Below are 16,644 nucleotides of genomic sequence, written 5' to 3'. Positions count from 1 at the left end.
TAAGGAGGTCTTCAGTACTTTCACATACATCTGCAGATAACTCTATTAAGGGTCGTAGGAAATGTGAGAGAAAATACGATGCTTTGCGGTTGTTAGCATTGTTGGCACCACAAACAGGTCGGTTAGGTGTCCCAAGTACATGATCTGTATGGCTCTTATTATATTTTTGAATGTCATATATATATAAACATATATATACATACACACACACACACACACACACACACACACACACACACACACACACACATAGGTCTTATTTTCTTAATATATATATGTATATGTATATACAAATGAAAGAGGGTTTGAAAATGCAATTAGAAAATGATTGTCAAAAGTAAAATGTAAAAGCTTTGTAAAAACTTTGTGGTGTTAAGTACTGGTTGTCACAAATTATTACAATGCATATATACATTCTTTGATAATAATAAGAAAAATGTTAAAACAGTTTACAAAGAAGAATCTTGAGAAAATATTAAAAAGATCATAGAAAATATTAGGATTTCATTAAAAATCGTTTGTTTGAAAATATCTATATATATTCACAAAGTTATAAGTTCAAAAACGTCATATTTTGGTGGTATAAATATATATATATATATATATATATATATATATATATATATATATATATATATTTTTATATATATATATATATATATATATATATATATATATATATATATATATATATTTACAGAAGGAGATATATTTAGGAGTTTACACAGAATTTGAGATAAACTGACCTGTTTTACCATTTCTCGATTTCTGTGAAGCTGAATATAGGCTGATTACTATTTTAAGTGACAGTGTGGGAGGTCGGTTTGGGTGGGGGAAAGGAGGAGCAATGTGGGATTGAAAGGAAATTTTTTGTTGCTTCTCTTTAGTCTTTCACGGTTCAGTGGTTTTGGGGAATGGTCTGAGAGTTCAGTATGGTGTGAGTGTGTGTGTCTGTGTGTGTATGTGTATTTACATGTGTTTGTGTTTCTGTGTGTGGGCTGTTTTTGATTGGACCCAGGGTTTATTGTGGTGCATGTAAAAGTGTCTGTGTTTGCTTAATATTTGGTAGGATGGTGTGTGTATATGTGTACACGTTTGTGTGCGTGTATGTGTGTGATTAATATTTGTTAGGGTGTTGTGTGTGCGCATGTGTGTATGTGTTTGTTCGCGTGTGTGCATGTGTGCGTCTGTGGGTGCGTGTGTATGCTAATGTGTTCTTTTGTGTTGGTGGGGATGTTAGGTGTGTACGTGAGGGTGTGTGTACATGAGTGTGTGTGTATCTCTGTCTTAATATGTTTGTGTTGTTATGGTTGTCTTGGTGTAGTGTGTGTGTGTATATATGTGTGTGATCGGTGTTTGTCATGGTGTTGCGTGTGCGCATGTGTGTGTATATGCGTTTATTCGCGTGTGCGTATGTGTGCATCTGTATCTGCGCGCATGTATCTTTGTGTGTTTTTGTGGTATCTGCCTAGTGGTGGGATCTCTCAGTTATTGGCGGGAACTGTCATCCTTTCTCTGAGGGTATGGATTGTTTGCCCTATGTAATATTCGTGGCACCCTTCACACCTTATGACACAGAGTAAATTCTTTGATGCGCAGATGAAATTATTTTTTATGACAAAAGTGTCTCGACTGGAATTTGTACACTGATCCTTCAACGAGGAGGATGCACATCCTGCAGGTTGAACTATCACATTTTCTTACGGTGGGCGGTGGGTTTGTGTTGGGTAATTTTGCAATTTTTTCGATATCATCCTAAAACCAATACTGAAACACATACCAAGTATTGAAACAGATGACCTTGACCTATTAAATCATCTCCCCAAACGTACAAATAAAGACATTTTGATTGTCTCCATTGATGTAATAAACCGTTACACTACGATCCCACATGAATATGGACTGGAAGCCATTAAATTCTGGCTAGAAAAATATCCCAATGAGGTCCCAGAATGAATAAAAAAAAGAATTCATCATCGAGGGCCTAACGCTTATTCTCCAGGTATCAGGGACTGCAATGGGTACTAAAGTTGCCCCTACCTGTGCAACTCTGGTGATGGCCTACCTGGAATCACATATCTATGAAAAATCCAAATATAAGTACAGCCTGTCTTTCCACAAATACCTATTGGAGAATTGGAAACGCTGCTTAGATGATTGCCTCATCCTATGGTCCCACACACTCGACCAATTTATCGACTTCAAAAACCTTATCAACAGTGTCAACAACCATATCCAATTTACAATGGAATATAGTCAAGACCAACTTCCTTTTCTTGATATTCTTATTATTAAAATGGCACCAACATTGAAACTGACATCCACTACAAACCTACTGATTCCAAACAATACCTTCTGTTCACCTCCAATCACCCAAACCCCACGAAGACAAATATCCCCTTCAACCTAGCAAGAAGAATCTGCACAATTGTCTCAAATTATAGAATACGAAATAAAAGACTCCGAGAACTAAAGGCAATTCTTCTCGAAAGACATTACCCAATATCACTAGTTGACAATGGAATAGAACGGGCCAAATCAATTACTAACCAAGACTTACGAAAACCAAAGAACACTCACAGAATAGTAAATAGCCTCCCCTATCTCTCAACACACAACCCAAGAAATGCAGAAGCTTACACAATTATATACAACAATATTCCACAGCTGTATCAAGACCCACTTCTAAAAAAAGTAGTCGCAACCCATAAAATAATAAAAAGCAAAAGACAACCCAAATCCCTAAAAACCTACTCACCAATGCAAAATTACCAAAAAAACCCACCGCGCACCGTAAAAAAATGTGGTCGTTCTGACTGCAAGACTTGCATCCTCCTCATTGAAGGATCAGTGTACAAATTACAGTCGGGACACTTTTGTCATAAAAAATAATTTCACTTGCGCATCAAAGAATTTACTCTATGACATAAGGTGTGAAGGATGCCACGAAGATTACATAGGGCAAACGAGCCTTACCCTCAGAGAAAGGATGACAGTTCCCGCCAACAACTGAGAGATCCCACCACAAGGCAGATACCACATAGTGGGCAGTTAGACCTCTGTGCACACAGCAAGTCCCCCAAATTCCTAGTTTTCCACTATACCAATGCCCGGACAACATCAGTGACGAAACACGAATAAATAGGGAAAATAGTCTTATTCAAAAATACAGACAATTCAACATACTCTAACATAACCCCCAGGTACACATCCAAAACAAACACACAGAAATACATACAGATATACAAAATCACACACGCACAAAAACAATGCCAACCTCCGACGCAAATACGCACATGCTCAAACACAACATCCTCACACTAGAGCACAAACCCGTACACATTACAAGAAAAAACATAAATATATACACTTGCAATTTGAATCCAGCAACTATAACCAACACTCACACACATATACACATACATAAACATGGACATGCACACAGCTACACACACCACCCCGAAATTACAAATCACATTCACACAAACACACCCACACATATACAGATACACAAACAAACACGCAACTACAACACAACTCGCACAAAAACACACATGCATTAATGCACACCTGTACACACACACAATACGCCTGTACCCCAGTAATAAAATCACACACACACACTCAAAAGAAAAGACACACATACACTCACAATACAATCCCAACAACCACAACAAACATGCACAAACATACAACACAGGCATACACACACACAATGACACACACCTCCCTGACAAATACAAGACACATAGACACACTCACACCATCACACCCACACGTATACACACACACTGCACTAACAATACGAACAAAATAAATCACTCAAGCATGCAGCACACTCATGTGCACACACACACACACACGCGGAATCTACATAAGCCACACCCACATATATACACACACACACAAACGCATACTCAATACCAAAACACACACAAAACGCATATGCACACACGTACACACCACCCAGATAAATCCAACACACATGGACACACAGAACCCCTGAAAAATACAACAGACTTACACACATACACATACACACATGAATACACATGCAACCTTACACACACATAAGGTTGCTCACATACACACACACACGACAATGAGAATTCAAACACAAACATAGTCTGACAGACACAACACACACTCACATACACACATAACATCCCCAACAACACAAAAAACACACAAACAACAAACATACATGCGCGTACATACAGACGCACACATACACACACGCGAATAAACAGATATACACACATGCGCACACACAACACCATGACAAATACCAATCACACACATATATATATATACACACACACTACACCATAACAACACAAGCATACTAAGACAGAGATACACACACACTCACGTACACACACATAATATCCCCAACAACACAATAAAACACAGCATACACACGCACCCACAGACGCACACATACACACACGTGAACAAACACTTACACACATGTGCACACACAACACCCTAACACATAATAATCACACACATACACACACACAAACGTGCACACATATACACACACCATCCTACCAAATATTAAACACACAGACACATTTACATACACCACAATAAACACTGGGACCAATCAAACACAGCACCCACACAGAAACACAAACACATGTAAATACACACACACACACACACACACACAGACACACACACAAACTCACACCATACTGAACTCTCAGACCATTCCCCAAAACCACTGAACCGTGAAAGACTAAAGAGAAACAACAAAAAATTTCCTTTCATTTCCACATTGCTCCTCCTTTCCTCCACCCAGACCGACCTCCCACACTGTCACCTGAAATAGTAATCAGCCTATATTCAGCTTTACAAAAAGCGTGAAATGGTAAAACAGGTCAGTTTATCTCAAATTCTGTGTAAACTCCTAAATATATCTCCTTGTGTATATATATATATATATATATATATATATATATACCACCAAAATATGACGTTTTTGAACTTATAACTTTGTGAATATATATAGATACTTCCAAACAAACGATTTTTAATGAAATCCTAATATTTTCTATGATCTTTTTAATATTTTCTCAAGATTCTTCTTTGTAAACTGTTTTAACAGTTTTCTTATAATTATGAAAGAATGTATATATGTATTGTAATAATTTGTGACAATCAGTACTTAACACCACAAATTTTTTACAAAGCTTTTACATTTTACTTTTGACAATCTTTTTCTAAAAAAAGTGAAACCGGTCAAGTGAATAAACCTGTTCAAATTACATTTTCAAACCTACTTTCATATATAATTCCATCGTGTGGTATCTTACAACCTCAATTTGTTTCATATATATATATATATATATATTATATATATATATATATATAGAGAGAGAGAGAGAGAGAGAGAGAGAGAGAAGAGAGAGAGAGAGATAGATAGATAGATGGATGGATAGATAGAAAGATACATATATACATTTATATATATATATATATCGATATATATATATATATTAGATATATGTATGTGTATATATATATATGTATGCATACATATATATATACATTTATATATATATATTTATATATATGTATATATATGTATGCATGCATGTATATATATATATATACACATACATATATATATTTGTATATTCATAATATATATATATACGTACATATATATATATATGTATGCATATACACACACACATATATATTTATATGTATGTTTGTATGTATGTATGTATGTATGTATGTATGTATATGTATAATATATATACATACATTTAAAGGAAAGGTGAGAAAGAGAAACAAGTCACTTTGAGTATATTTCAGTTTAAATACATGTGCTGTGCCTGCGTGTGTGTATAAATATATGCATTTAAACGGAAGGAGAGATGGAAAAAGAGTGAAACATGCGAAAATGTGTCATATCTCGAATATTTACTTTTTCTACCATTAAACAAACAAAACTAATGGAAAAATCAACCCTAATCAATCATTTAGTACGCTGAACATACTGAATCATTACACTACACAATACACAAACTTACCGCTCATACAAACACAATGCCTATGAATAATAAATTTTACTTTTTGATTTTTACTCAAACGGGCGCATGTACAATAGCGGCCATAATATAAGGGTCGGTGAGAACAAGTGTATTGAAATATTTATCATAGAAGATCAAGAAAATGTTGAGACTAGATGTTTCGCACATATTTAGATATATATATATCATCTATCTTTTGTGACAATTTTAAGTCAAGGGAATAAATATTTCGTAAGTTATGAGGAAATAAACAAATAATCTTCTAAACTGCTACAGCCAAATGTGAAGGGTCACTTACAAAAGCAATGAAAAATGGAATAAGAGCAAAAAAGTAACCCTTACTATTAATATTTTGTAAACATTCCTTTACTATCAATGACCTCCTGACATCTGTTACCACAGGACTGAATTAATTTCTTGCAAAATGATGGAGTAATATTGTTCTATTCATTTTTCATAATTCCTAGAACTCATCTTGGTTCATGGGATCTCTCCTTCGTGCCCCATCTCTAATAATCTTCCAAGCGCTTTCTATAGGGTTGAGATCGGTATTTTGAGGTGGCCTGTCCATGAGATCAACTCCTTCATCACTTAAAAAACTCTTTGACTCTCTTCGCATGTGATAGGGAGCGTTGTCCTGCACGAAGATAGGAGATTAAACTGACGAGGTTCGGAGATGTGGAAAGGCAGGATGTCTAGGAAGCTGCCCGTAGATTTCAGCATTGACCGTCCCTTGTAGACGAATGAGCAGCAGCAGAGATCCCTACCCTTGCCATTACACTGGCTCCTTCATATTCCACTATCTTCTTCACACATGAGAGAGATAACATTTTGCCACTTCTTTGTTGGACATACATTCTGCCATCGGAAGCATTCACGTTAAACATGGATTCAACGCTAAAATGCATTTGCGACCACTGTTTTTTGTCCAAACGACATCTGGGTGAGCGAAACGAAGACGAGCTCTTTGATTCTTCTTGAAGATCAGCAGTTTCTTTGCCAGTGTCCGAGCAAGCAACCCAGAACCTCATAGGCTCCGAGAAAATGTTTTGCGCGATACGTTGACACCGGAAGTGGAGCTAAACTCGCGGGATATCTCAGCGGCACTCTTAAACCTATCCTTCAGTGACCATTCTAACCATAATATGATCCTGTCTTAGTGAAGATTTACGAGGTCTATCGGTTTTAGGTTTTAAGTTTAGCATCAGTCGATCCGGATTACTTAAAACGATCTACAATTCCTTGGACAACACATCTAGACCTTCCTATAATAGTTGCTATCACAGAATTTGACTTGCCATCTTGTTGAAGGCACATGATACTTTGTTTTTCATCACAGGACATCAGTAATCTCTCACAAGTCTCCATGTTGAAAGTTGAATGTTCTAATAATGTAAGTTCATAAAAAATAACTGTTAGGCCATTAACAGTCTTCTAAACAACAAATACCTCGGCTAGTAGTTCATTTTTTCTAAGTGACGCTCAACTTTTGACTGCTGTAATTTGGAAGATTGTTTGTTTATTTCCTCATCATTTACGAAATATTTATTCCATTCACTTGACATTTTCATGAAAGATAGATATATCTAAATGTGTTTAAAATATCTCATCTCGAAGTGTTGTTAATATTCTGTAAATAACTATTTCAGTACACTCATTCTTAATAACCCTTATATTATGGCCACTACTGTATATATGTGTGTGCATGTATGTTTCTACGTATACATAGCTGTTTATATGCATACATACATAACAAGTGTATATGAATGTATGCATAAATACATACATACATGAATATATATATATATATATATTATATATATATATATATATATATATATATGTGTGTGTGTGTGTGTGTGTGTGTGTGTGTGTGTGTGTGTATATATATATGTATATATATATATATATATTATATATATATATATATATATATGTATATATATATATATATATATATATAATATATATATATATATATGTATATATATATATATATATAATATATATATATATATATATATATATATATATATATATATATATATATTATATTATATTAAATTAGAGACAAACCACTATTAGGATAAATCAAACAATGAAAAACTTAAGCCAATACATAAGATTATTTAATTTATATTATTAAAATATATAACAAAATAATTAATACAACATTGTTTAAACCTCGCCAAGACAAATATTTAAACCATCTGATGAATGACTGTAACTCGAAAATTTAAAGAAATTAACAGCCATGAAACGATCGTAGTGTTATATTAATTATATTTTTTTAATCATTTTGTTATATATTTTAATAATATAAATTAAATAATCTTATGTATTGGCTTAAGTTTTTCATTGTCTGATTTGCCTAATAGTGGTTTTGTCTCTAATTTAATACAATATAATATTTTATTATAAAATTGGATTCAATCCTGAATCTGATTTTTCCCTGTAAGTTTGGATTTATTCCCTAATATTTATTATTAATATATATATATATATATATATATATATATATATATATGCTGAACCGCAAAAGAAACGTGATGTTTCCAACTGTCTTTTTATGGTAAATTCCGAAAATTTATTTTGGAGATGTAAGTATAAATATTCCAAGACATGCTGGTTTAGCGGTGATATCCAAATTGCAGGTTACCTTTCAACTTGCCCTGAAACGAGATGCCAAAACGTAGCTGCGCTGAATTCCGTGGGAGGCAGCCGCAAATAATTTTCACGAAAACCGAAATGCACATGCATCTCGTGGAGGTTATGAGTATAAACATCAACCTGAACCGCATTCCTGGCATCCGTAATGTGGACGCATCGGGCATGATGCGTCAGTCAGCAGCGCAAAAAGAATAAGCTATAGGCTGACTGCAAGCAAGGCAGCGTACCCTGGTTGTTGCCAAAGGTTACAATATCCATGTCAGTACAATCTATCGCCTGCAACAGCGATACAACACTAAAAGCTCTGCAGACCGTGCACGCAGAAGACACCCCGGGTGACCACACCCATGTATGACGGCTTCATCCACCTGCAACACGTCCGTGATGGCTCAGACCGGCCAGCGTGACAGCACGCGAAACCATTGGCACAGGACCACGACCCATCAGCGACGACACGGTTACGACGTCGACTGGCGGCTAACAACGGCTATGAATGCATAGATGAAAGTTTGAAAAATTGACTGTTAAATCGTTATTCATCAATATATAAAACATACATATTCAATTTAAAGCGCTTACACATTGGCACAAGTATATCTATACATACTCACACGTATTTAATTTGATACGTGAGTAGAACTCCTGTCTAGAAACCTCATGGCATACTCAGATTGTTGAAAAAAAATGATAATAGGGCCCCTGGAAGTGATGCATATATATATATAGCCAAGGGAAATAACCAATTCAATTTCCTAAATTATTTGGTATAAATCAAAGTGGGTATGCTTATTTCTTAGTATTTCAACTGTTAGAGTTATTTTCGCAATTTATCCAGTACAATCCTTAAACAAATAAATAGTATTTCCATAAACAATATATCCAATTATTTCGTTTAGTGACTTATTCATGAATATACCAACACTAGCGCTGCTGAGGGTAATATTCTCTGGGAAAGCACAAAAGCCCTTTTCAGAGTTATTTACTTTGAATTGTTATTATCTCACACCTGATTAGCCTGTTATTACGTAACATGCTTCACGATTTTAGTATGCATACCTTAGTATTTCCTCCTAAATTCTATTTACTCTGGGAACGCATTAAAGCCCTTTATTTGAATTCTTACTATCGGGTAACTAATTGCATGCTATTACATAACTGACTATACAATTTGGATATTCCCAACTTATTGGGAATTTCTAAAAACAAGATCCTGTGTAAGGCATTTAGGCATCCTCTGTAAATGCACAAAAAGCCGTTTTAAGGGCTACATACTTTGTATTGTTCTATATTTAAGAGATGAGGAATTATGTACATTATTACATTTGACGGATATTTGTCCTCATCATGCTTGTTAACACAACTTTCCGGCTGATATACCCTCCAGCCTTCATCAGGTGTCTTGGGGAAATTTCGAAACTGGGTTCTATTTCTTAAGGTATTTTTCGATATTATTATTATTATTATTATTATTATTCAGTAGTATATTTTCATAGCGTGCTTTCACTTCACTACCGAGCGCAGCTCTGTGTGCCTTAGGTATGTGCTGTGATTTGTTGTGATGCTCTGATGGTTATTGTATGGAAAGTGTTCTGCGTAGGATGTGTGCAGTGCCTAGTAGTGCAATTTTCTGTATGTTATATGTGTTTGTAAGTCCTGGTATTTTTGTTATGTATTTGTCTGAATATTTTTTTTATCATGCCTAATGCACCTATTATGATAGGAAATGTTTCTGTTTTTAGATTCCACATTCTGGTTACCTCTATTTCCAGGTCTTTGTATTTTGAAAGTTTCTCCATTTCTTTTAGAGACACGTTGTCATCCGCTGGTATTGATACATCAATTAGAAAGCAATTTTTTCTTCATGATCTCTGACAACTATATCTGGTCTGTTGGCCTTAATTTCTCTATCTGTGTGTATTGGCATATCCCAGAGTATGGTTGCTTTCTCGTTTTCTGTGACCTTTTCTGGTGTGTGCCTATACCACCTTTTTTCTGTTGTTATTCCATAATGTTGGCATAGTTTCCAGTGTATATAGGTCCCAAATCTGTCGTGTCTGTGAATATATTCCTTCTTAGCCAGGACTGGGCAGCCAGAGATAATATGATTTATTGTTTCTTGTCCATCTCCACATATTCTGCAGTTATTTGTTATATTTCTTTTCATTACATGTTTTTGGTAATTTCTGGTGGGGAGGCTTTCGTCTTGTGCTGCAATTAATTATCCTTCTGTCTCTGCTTTGAGTCCTGAGCTTCTCAACCATTATTGGGATTTTTCTTTGTCTATTTCTTTTGCATTTAGTTTAGTCCACTATTTCCTATGAAGGGGCTTTTCTTGCTATCGTTTTATCATAGGTCTTTGCTGTTCTATTTTTAGTTTGGATTTCATTTGTTTTATAGCTTTTGTTGTTTCTTCTTCTTCTCCTTCTTCTTCTTCTTCTTCTTCTTCTTCTTCTTCTTTTCTTCTTCTTCTTCTTCTTCTTCTTCTTCTTATTCTTCTTCTTCTACTACTACTACTTCTTCTTCTTCTTCTTCTTCTTCTTCTTCTTCTCTTCTTCTTCTTCTTCTTCTTCTTCTTCTTCTTCTTCTTCATATTTGTTAGGTGGTATGATTTCTTGTTTGTATATGTCAGCTTTCTTAAATACTGAGAACAGTTTTTGTTTTGCTCGTGTTTTGTCGCTATTTCTATCAGTTTTCCTTCCTTCTGGAGTAGATATTTTTGCAGTCCTATGGTGGTTATTTTATAGTAGTTTTCCAGCTGTATAAGGCCTCTACCACCTTCTATATGTTGTATATATAGCCTTTCTATGTCAGATTTTGGGTGATGCATCCTAGATCCTGTCATTATTTTTCTTGTTTTCCTATCTATTTTGGTCAGTTCATTTAGTGTCCAGTTAAGGATATTGTAGCTGTAACTTATAACTGGGACGGCTAAAGTGTTGATACCTATTATCTTGTTTTTAGCATTGGGCTCTGTTTTCAGTATTGATCTAACTCGTCTATAATATTCTTCTTTTATTTTCTCTTTCATTTTTGTGTGTTGTGTCTTATCTAGTTCATGGATTCCTAAGTAATTGTAAGTTTGGTTCTGGTATAGTTCTTTTATTTCATTGGTTTTATCTAGTGTGATGTTGCTACTCTTAACTAGTTTTCCTCTTTTCAGGGTTACTTTGGCGCATTTCTCTTATCTAAATTTCATATATATTTCTTTGGTAAATCCATCAACTGTCTTTAGTAGTGTTTCCAGCTGTTTGTTATTTGTAGCGTATAGTTTTATGTCATCCATATATAAAAGGTGGCTGATCGTTTTGCCGTAACATTTATATCCGCATCCAGTTCTGTTTAGCATATCCGATAGAGGTGACAGTGCCAAGCAGAAAAGGAGTGGAGAGAGCGTGTCTCCCTGGAATATTCCTCTTCTAATGGGGATGGCTTTGGTTTTCACAAGTACCTCTTTTGTTTGGAGCTGTAACACTGTTTGCCATTTATTCATAGAGTATCCTATGTATTTTATAATTGTTGGTGCAACTTTGTTCATGGCTAGTGTTTCGAGGATCCATGTGTGGGGTATGCTATCACACGCCTTTTTGTAGTCGATCCAAGCCATACTGAGGCCTTTCTTCTTTCTGTGGCTGTCTTCAGTTATGGCTTTATTGATCATTAGTTGATCTTTACAGCCATATGAGCTTTGCGGCATCCTTTCTGCTCTTCTGGATACAGGTTATTTTCGTCTAGGTGCTTGTTCAATCTTTGCGATATTACTGCAGTAAATGCTTTGCACATTGTAGGGAGACAGTAGTTTTCTGGTTTTGCTGTCTCATTTGATTTGAGAATTAAGATGGTTTTCCCCTCCGTGATCCATTCAGGCATTGTCTCTGGCTCTGCCAGTATGTTGTTAAAGTTTTCAGCCAGGTTTTTGTGCATTCCTGTTAGATATTTCAACCAGAATTTGGGGATCTTCTCATGCCCAGGTGCCTTCCAGCTGCTTAGTCTTTGCAGTGCCTGGGTGACCTCTTCAGTTGTTATGGGGGTCCAAAGTTGCTCAGATGCTGAGTTTGTTGTTTTAATACTCTTTTTTTTTTGGTCGTTCGTTCGCCGACCATATTTCTCTCCAGAATTCTTCCACTTCTTCTGCCGTTGGTGCTGCAGTGATTTCTATTTTATTTTTGCCCAGTTGTTGGTAGAACTTTTTGGGGTTGGAGTTGAACTGCTTGTTTTTTCAAAGGAACGTAGGCGTTTCTCGTACCGGCGGATTCTTTGTGCTTTGGCAAGGATATCTTGCTTCAGCTTTTCTGTTATCTCAGGTAAATCTTTTTCTGTGGTGTTGTATTTGAGGAGTATTTTTGTTCTCTTTTTGTTGCTTAGTAGCGTTGATTGTCTACTGATTTCATTAAGAATCGACAGATCTTTTCTCATTTTTTGTGTTTTGTTTTGGATGTTATTTATCCACATGGTTTGTTTGGGTGGTGGTACTCCTGTTTGGATGGGTTTGAGTGAGTATCCAGCTTCTTTTGTGGCTGCAGTGGCTGCTGCGTATACTAAGTCATTTAGCTCAGTGATATCGCTTTTTGTTTCAGTGGCTATTAATTTCGTGACGGCTAGGTTTATGTTGTTTATAATTGATGTTGTTTTGTCTATTTTGATTTTTGGGAGGTATGGTCGGTGGTCCATTTTGAGCTCTGTGGTTTTCAGTTCTTTGATTATTCTACTTTTTATAGTTTCATAATCATTAGGCTCCCCTTTGTTGTTTCCAGGTTTTAGATTTGTGTCGCTTTCTTTCTCATCCGTATGTTTGTTTGTCGTGTTTTGGCTTGCTGTTTGTCGTGTATTATTATGTATCCTTACGGTCTGGGTTTGTTGTTTTTTGTTTACATCCTTTTTGTTGGAAATGTTACGTTTGTCTTCGTGTTTTACTGTTTCAGTGTTTATATTATTTGGCATTGTTGTGTGGCTTCTATCTACATTTTCCTGATGTAACTTTTCTTTTAAATGTTCTATTTCTATTTCTGATATATTTTTGCGTTGAAAATATATCTCCGTATATATGCTAGTTTATTAGGGTTCATTGTTGTATCCCGTTCTTTATTTATGTTATTTTTCTTCCATATTTTGTATGTATGTGTTGTTGTATTCTTATTCTTTGGGTAGAGCACAGCTGTAAAGTAAGCGTGTAGGATAGAAATGTATTCCTCACGTGTCCATTTATGTCTTTTGGGTTTTATTTGCGGGACATGAGGAACAACGTCCGGCCCATTATTTTGACGGTCGTCATTTTCGTAGGGTACCGGTCCGTTCATTTCTGTTGTCACATTGTTTTACACATGTAGTTTTTCGTACATTTTCTGTTGTAAGTTTAATGTACGGACTTCCCGAGTGTTTGGGACCGGATATGATCTGGTGTTGATGGATCGTAATGTATCAAGCATGTTTACATGTGTTGTGTTAGAGGTGGAGATGATATCGAGTTAAAATAAATCATTTCGTTTTGGAAATAGTAATAAATTTCAATGAGTATTACTTACTCGGATATAGTCCAATCCTTTGTCAGTTATTTTTTAACTCCATGCGATGTCTTTGTCTCCGATGTTTGTGGATAGATTTCGGAGCACTGTTTTATCGCTCTCACATGTTGAACGTCCCCGGTGTAATCATGATTAACGTCCCCGGTGTAATCATGTTTAACGTCCCCGGTGTAATCATGTTTAACGCCCCCGGTGTAATCATGTTTAACGTCCCTGGTATAATCATGTTTAACGTCCCCGGTGTAATCATGTTTAACGTCCCCGGTGTAATCCATGTTTAACGTCCCCGATGTAATCATGTTTAACGTCCCCGGTGTAATCATGTTTAACGTCCCCGGTGTAATCCTTATTTAACGTCCCCGGTGTAATCCTGTTTAACGTCCCCGGTGTAATCCTTATTATTATTATTATTACTAGTATTATTATTATTATTATTATTATTATTATTATTATTATTATTATTATTATTATTATCTTTATTATTATTATTATTATTCAGGTCACTGCCTGGAATCGAACTCAGAATCTTGAGGTTAGTAGCCCGCGCTCTTAACCCCTACACCACACGTGGACAAGTATCGAGTGAATTTTAGGGCTTATAAATTTAATATCTTCTATCCTTCCTTAATACCGATTCCCATATGCAACTCATATCTGCACTCGGTCTGCTTAGGAGGTTGTTTGTCCTAACATATGTGCTGCTTCTTTTGGTTTTCGCATTTTTCAGTGGTGTTCTATATCTATTTTAATAATAATAATAATAATAATAATAATAATAATAATAATATAATAATAAATGCCCTGATGCAGTACCAGGCAGTGGCTCTCATGGCTTCTGATCTTAACTGATTGGAAGTGTTATCATGTACATTGTTTTGTCTTGTTATAAAAGATGGGCTACAGCAAATATTCTGCTCAATACCACAGATTTGCTTGTCAGTTGTTTGACCTTAACCAGTTGAGCATGTCCCTTAGTGGCTGACGATATGTGCATCTCTGATCACGAGCAGAAGTAATGGGGGAGCATCATAGCCATGTGTTGAGAGGGATTCTTTGGGGTTTGAATAATTCACCTCTGGAAACATGGGTGGTTCTTTCAACATCCTTAAACAATCCTTATTCAGGGACCTTTTGAGCGGGATGGGCTACTCAACCCGAAGAAAATTCTAACTGGGCCCCACCTGCAAGGTCATGTGCTGTTTATCTTGATACGAGATCACCATGTCGCGCACATATGGTTGTGATGCATGTGCCTGGTGTACCTTTATCAGACGGGTAGTCATGATGGGTATGCTGGGCTTCGTATATTTTACCCCAGTGTCACTTTGATGGCATGCACTGCTCTCTCACTCAATATTAATAATATTAATAATAGTAATAATAATATAATATATAATATACATATATATATATATATATATATATATATATATATATATATATATATATATATATATATATAATATATATATATAATATATATATATATAATATATATATATATATAACGTTCTCGTAATTGTTTCGCTAATCCAATAACAACAATACAAAATAACAAAGTATGCAATATTTACATTATTTACATTTGACGATTATTTGTCCTCATCTTGTTTGTTGTTAACACAACATATCGACTGATATACCCTCCAACCTTCATCAGGTGTCTTGGGGTAATTTCGAACCTGGGTGCTCATTCCTAAGGTATTTTCCAATACTATCATATATATATATATATATATATATATATATATATATATATGATTATGCAGATAAATACTTGTGAGTATGTATATATATATATATATATATATATATATATATATATATGATTATGCAGATAAATACTTGTGAGTATGTATATATATATATATATAATATATATATATATACATATGCCAATGTGTAAACGTTTTAATTTGAATATGTATTTTTTTATATATTGATGAATAACGATTTATAAGTATTAGAAAATACATACTATAACGATCAATTTTTCAAACTTTCATCTATACTTGATTTTAAATATGACGCATATTGATGAGATCGCTACTCATCTGTAGCTTTCCTGAACCGTATCTATTAACAAACCAATAGAGATAATAAATGAATAATAAATTTTATCATCTAATCTATCCTTAATTTATTTCATTATATAATTATTTTCCCTTGCATATTTAAGTAGTATTACTTATCTTTTTATTTACATCTTATGCTATATGTATTCTACATTTGTGGAGGCGCAATGGCCCAGCGGTTAGGGAAACGGACTCGCGGTCGGAGGATCACAGTTTCGATTCCCAGAGTGGTCGTTGTGTGTGTCTATTGAGAGAAAACACCTAAAGCACCACGTGGCTCCGGCATGACACTGACTTTCTCTGATTCTTTCTTCCTGTTTCTTGAGTAACGCA

At 35.1% G+C, this 16,644-nt stretch overlaps 1 protein-coding gene across 1 annotated transcript in view; it reads right to left on the bottom strand.

Annotated features, from left to right (window-relative positions):
• The window catches only part of LOC118764652 (C-type lectin BML-2-like), a 211,924-nt gene that overhangs the window by 126,122 nt on the left and 69,158 nt on the right, over positions 1 to 16,644 (bottom strand). The gene's annotated exons all lie outside the window — the stretch shown is intronic.

The sequence above is a fragment of the Octopus sinensis genome, linkage group LG1 (assembly GCF_006345805.1).
Source record: "Octopus sinensis linkage group LG1, ASM634580v1, whole genome shotgun sequence".
Taxonomy (NCBI): domain Eukaryota; kingdom Metazoa; phylum Mollusca; class Cephalopoda; order Octopoda; family Octopodidae; genus Octopus; species Octopus sinensis.
The sequence above is the reverse complement of the archived record's forward strand: the minus strand, read 5'-3'. Positions and strand labels throughout refer to the sequence as shown.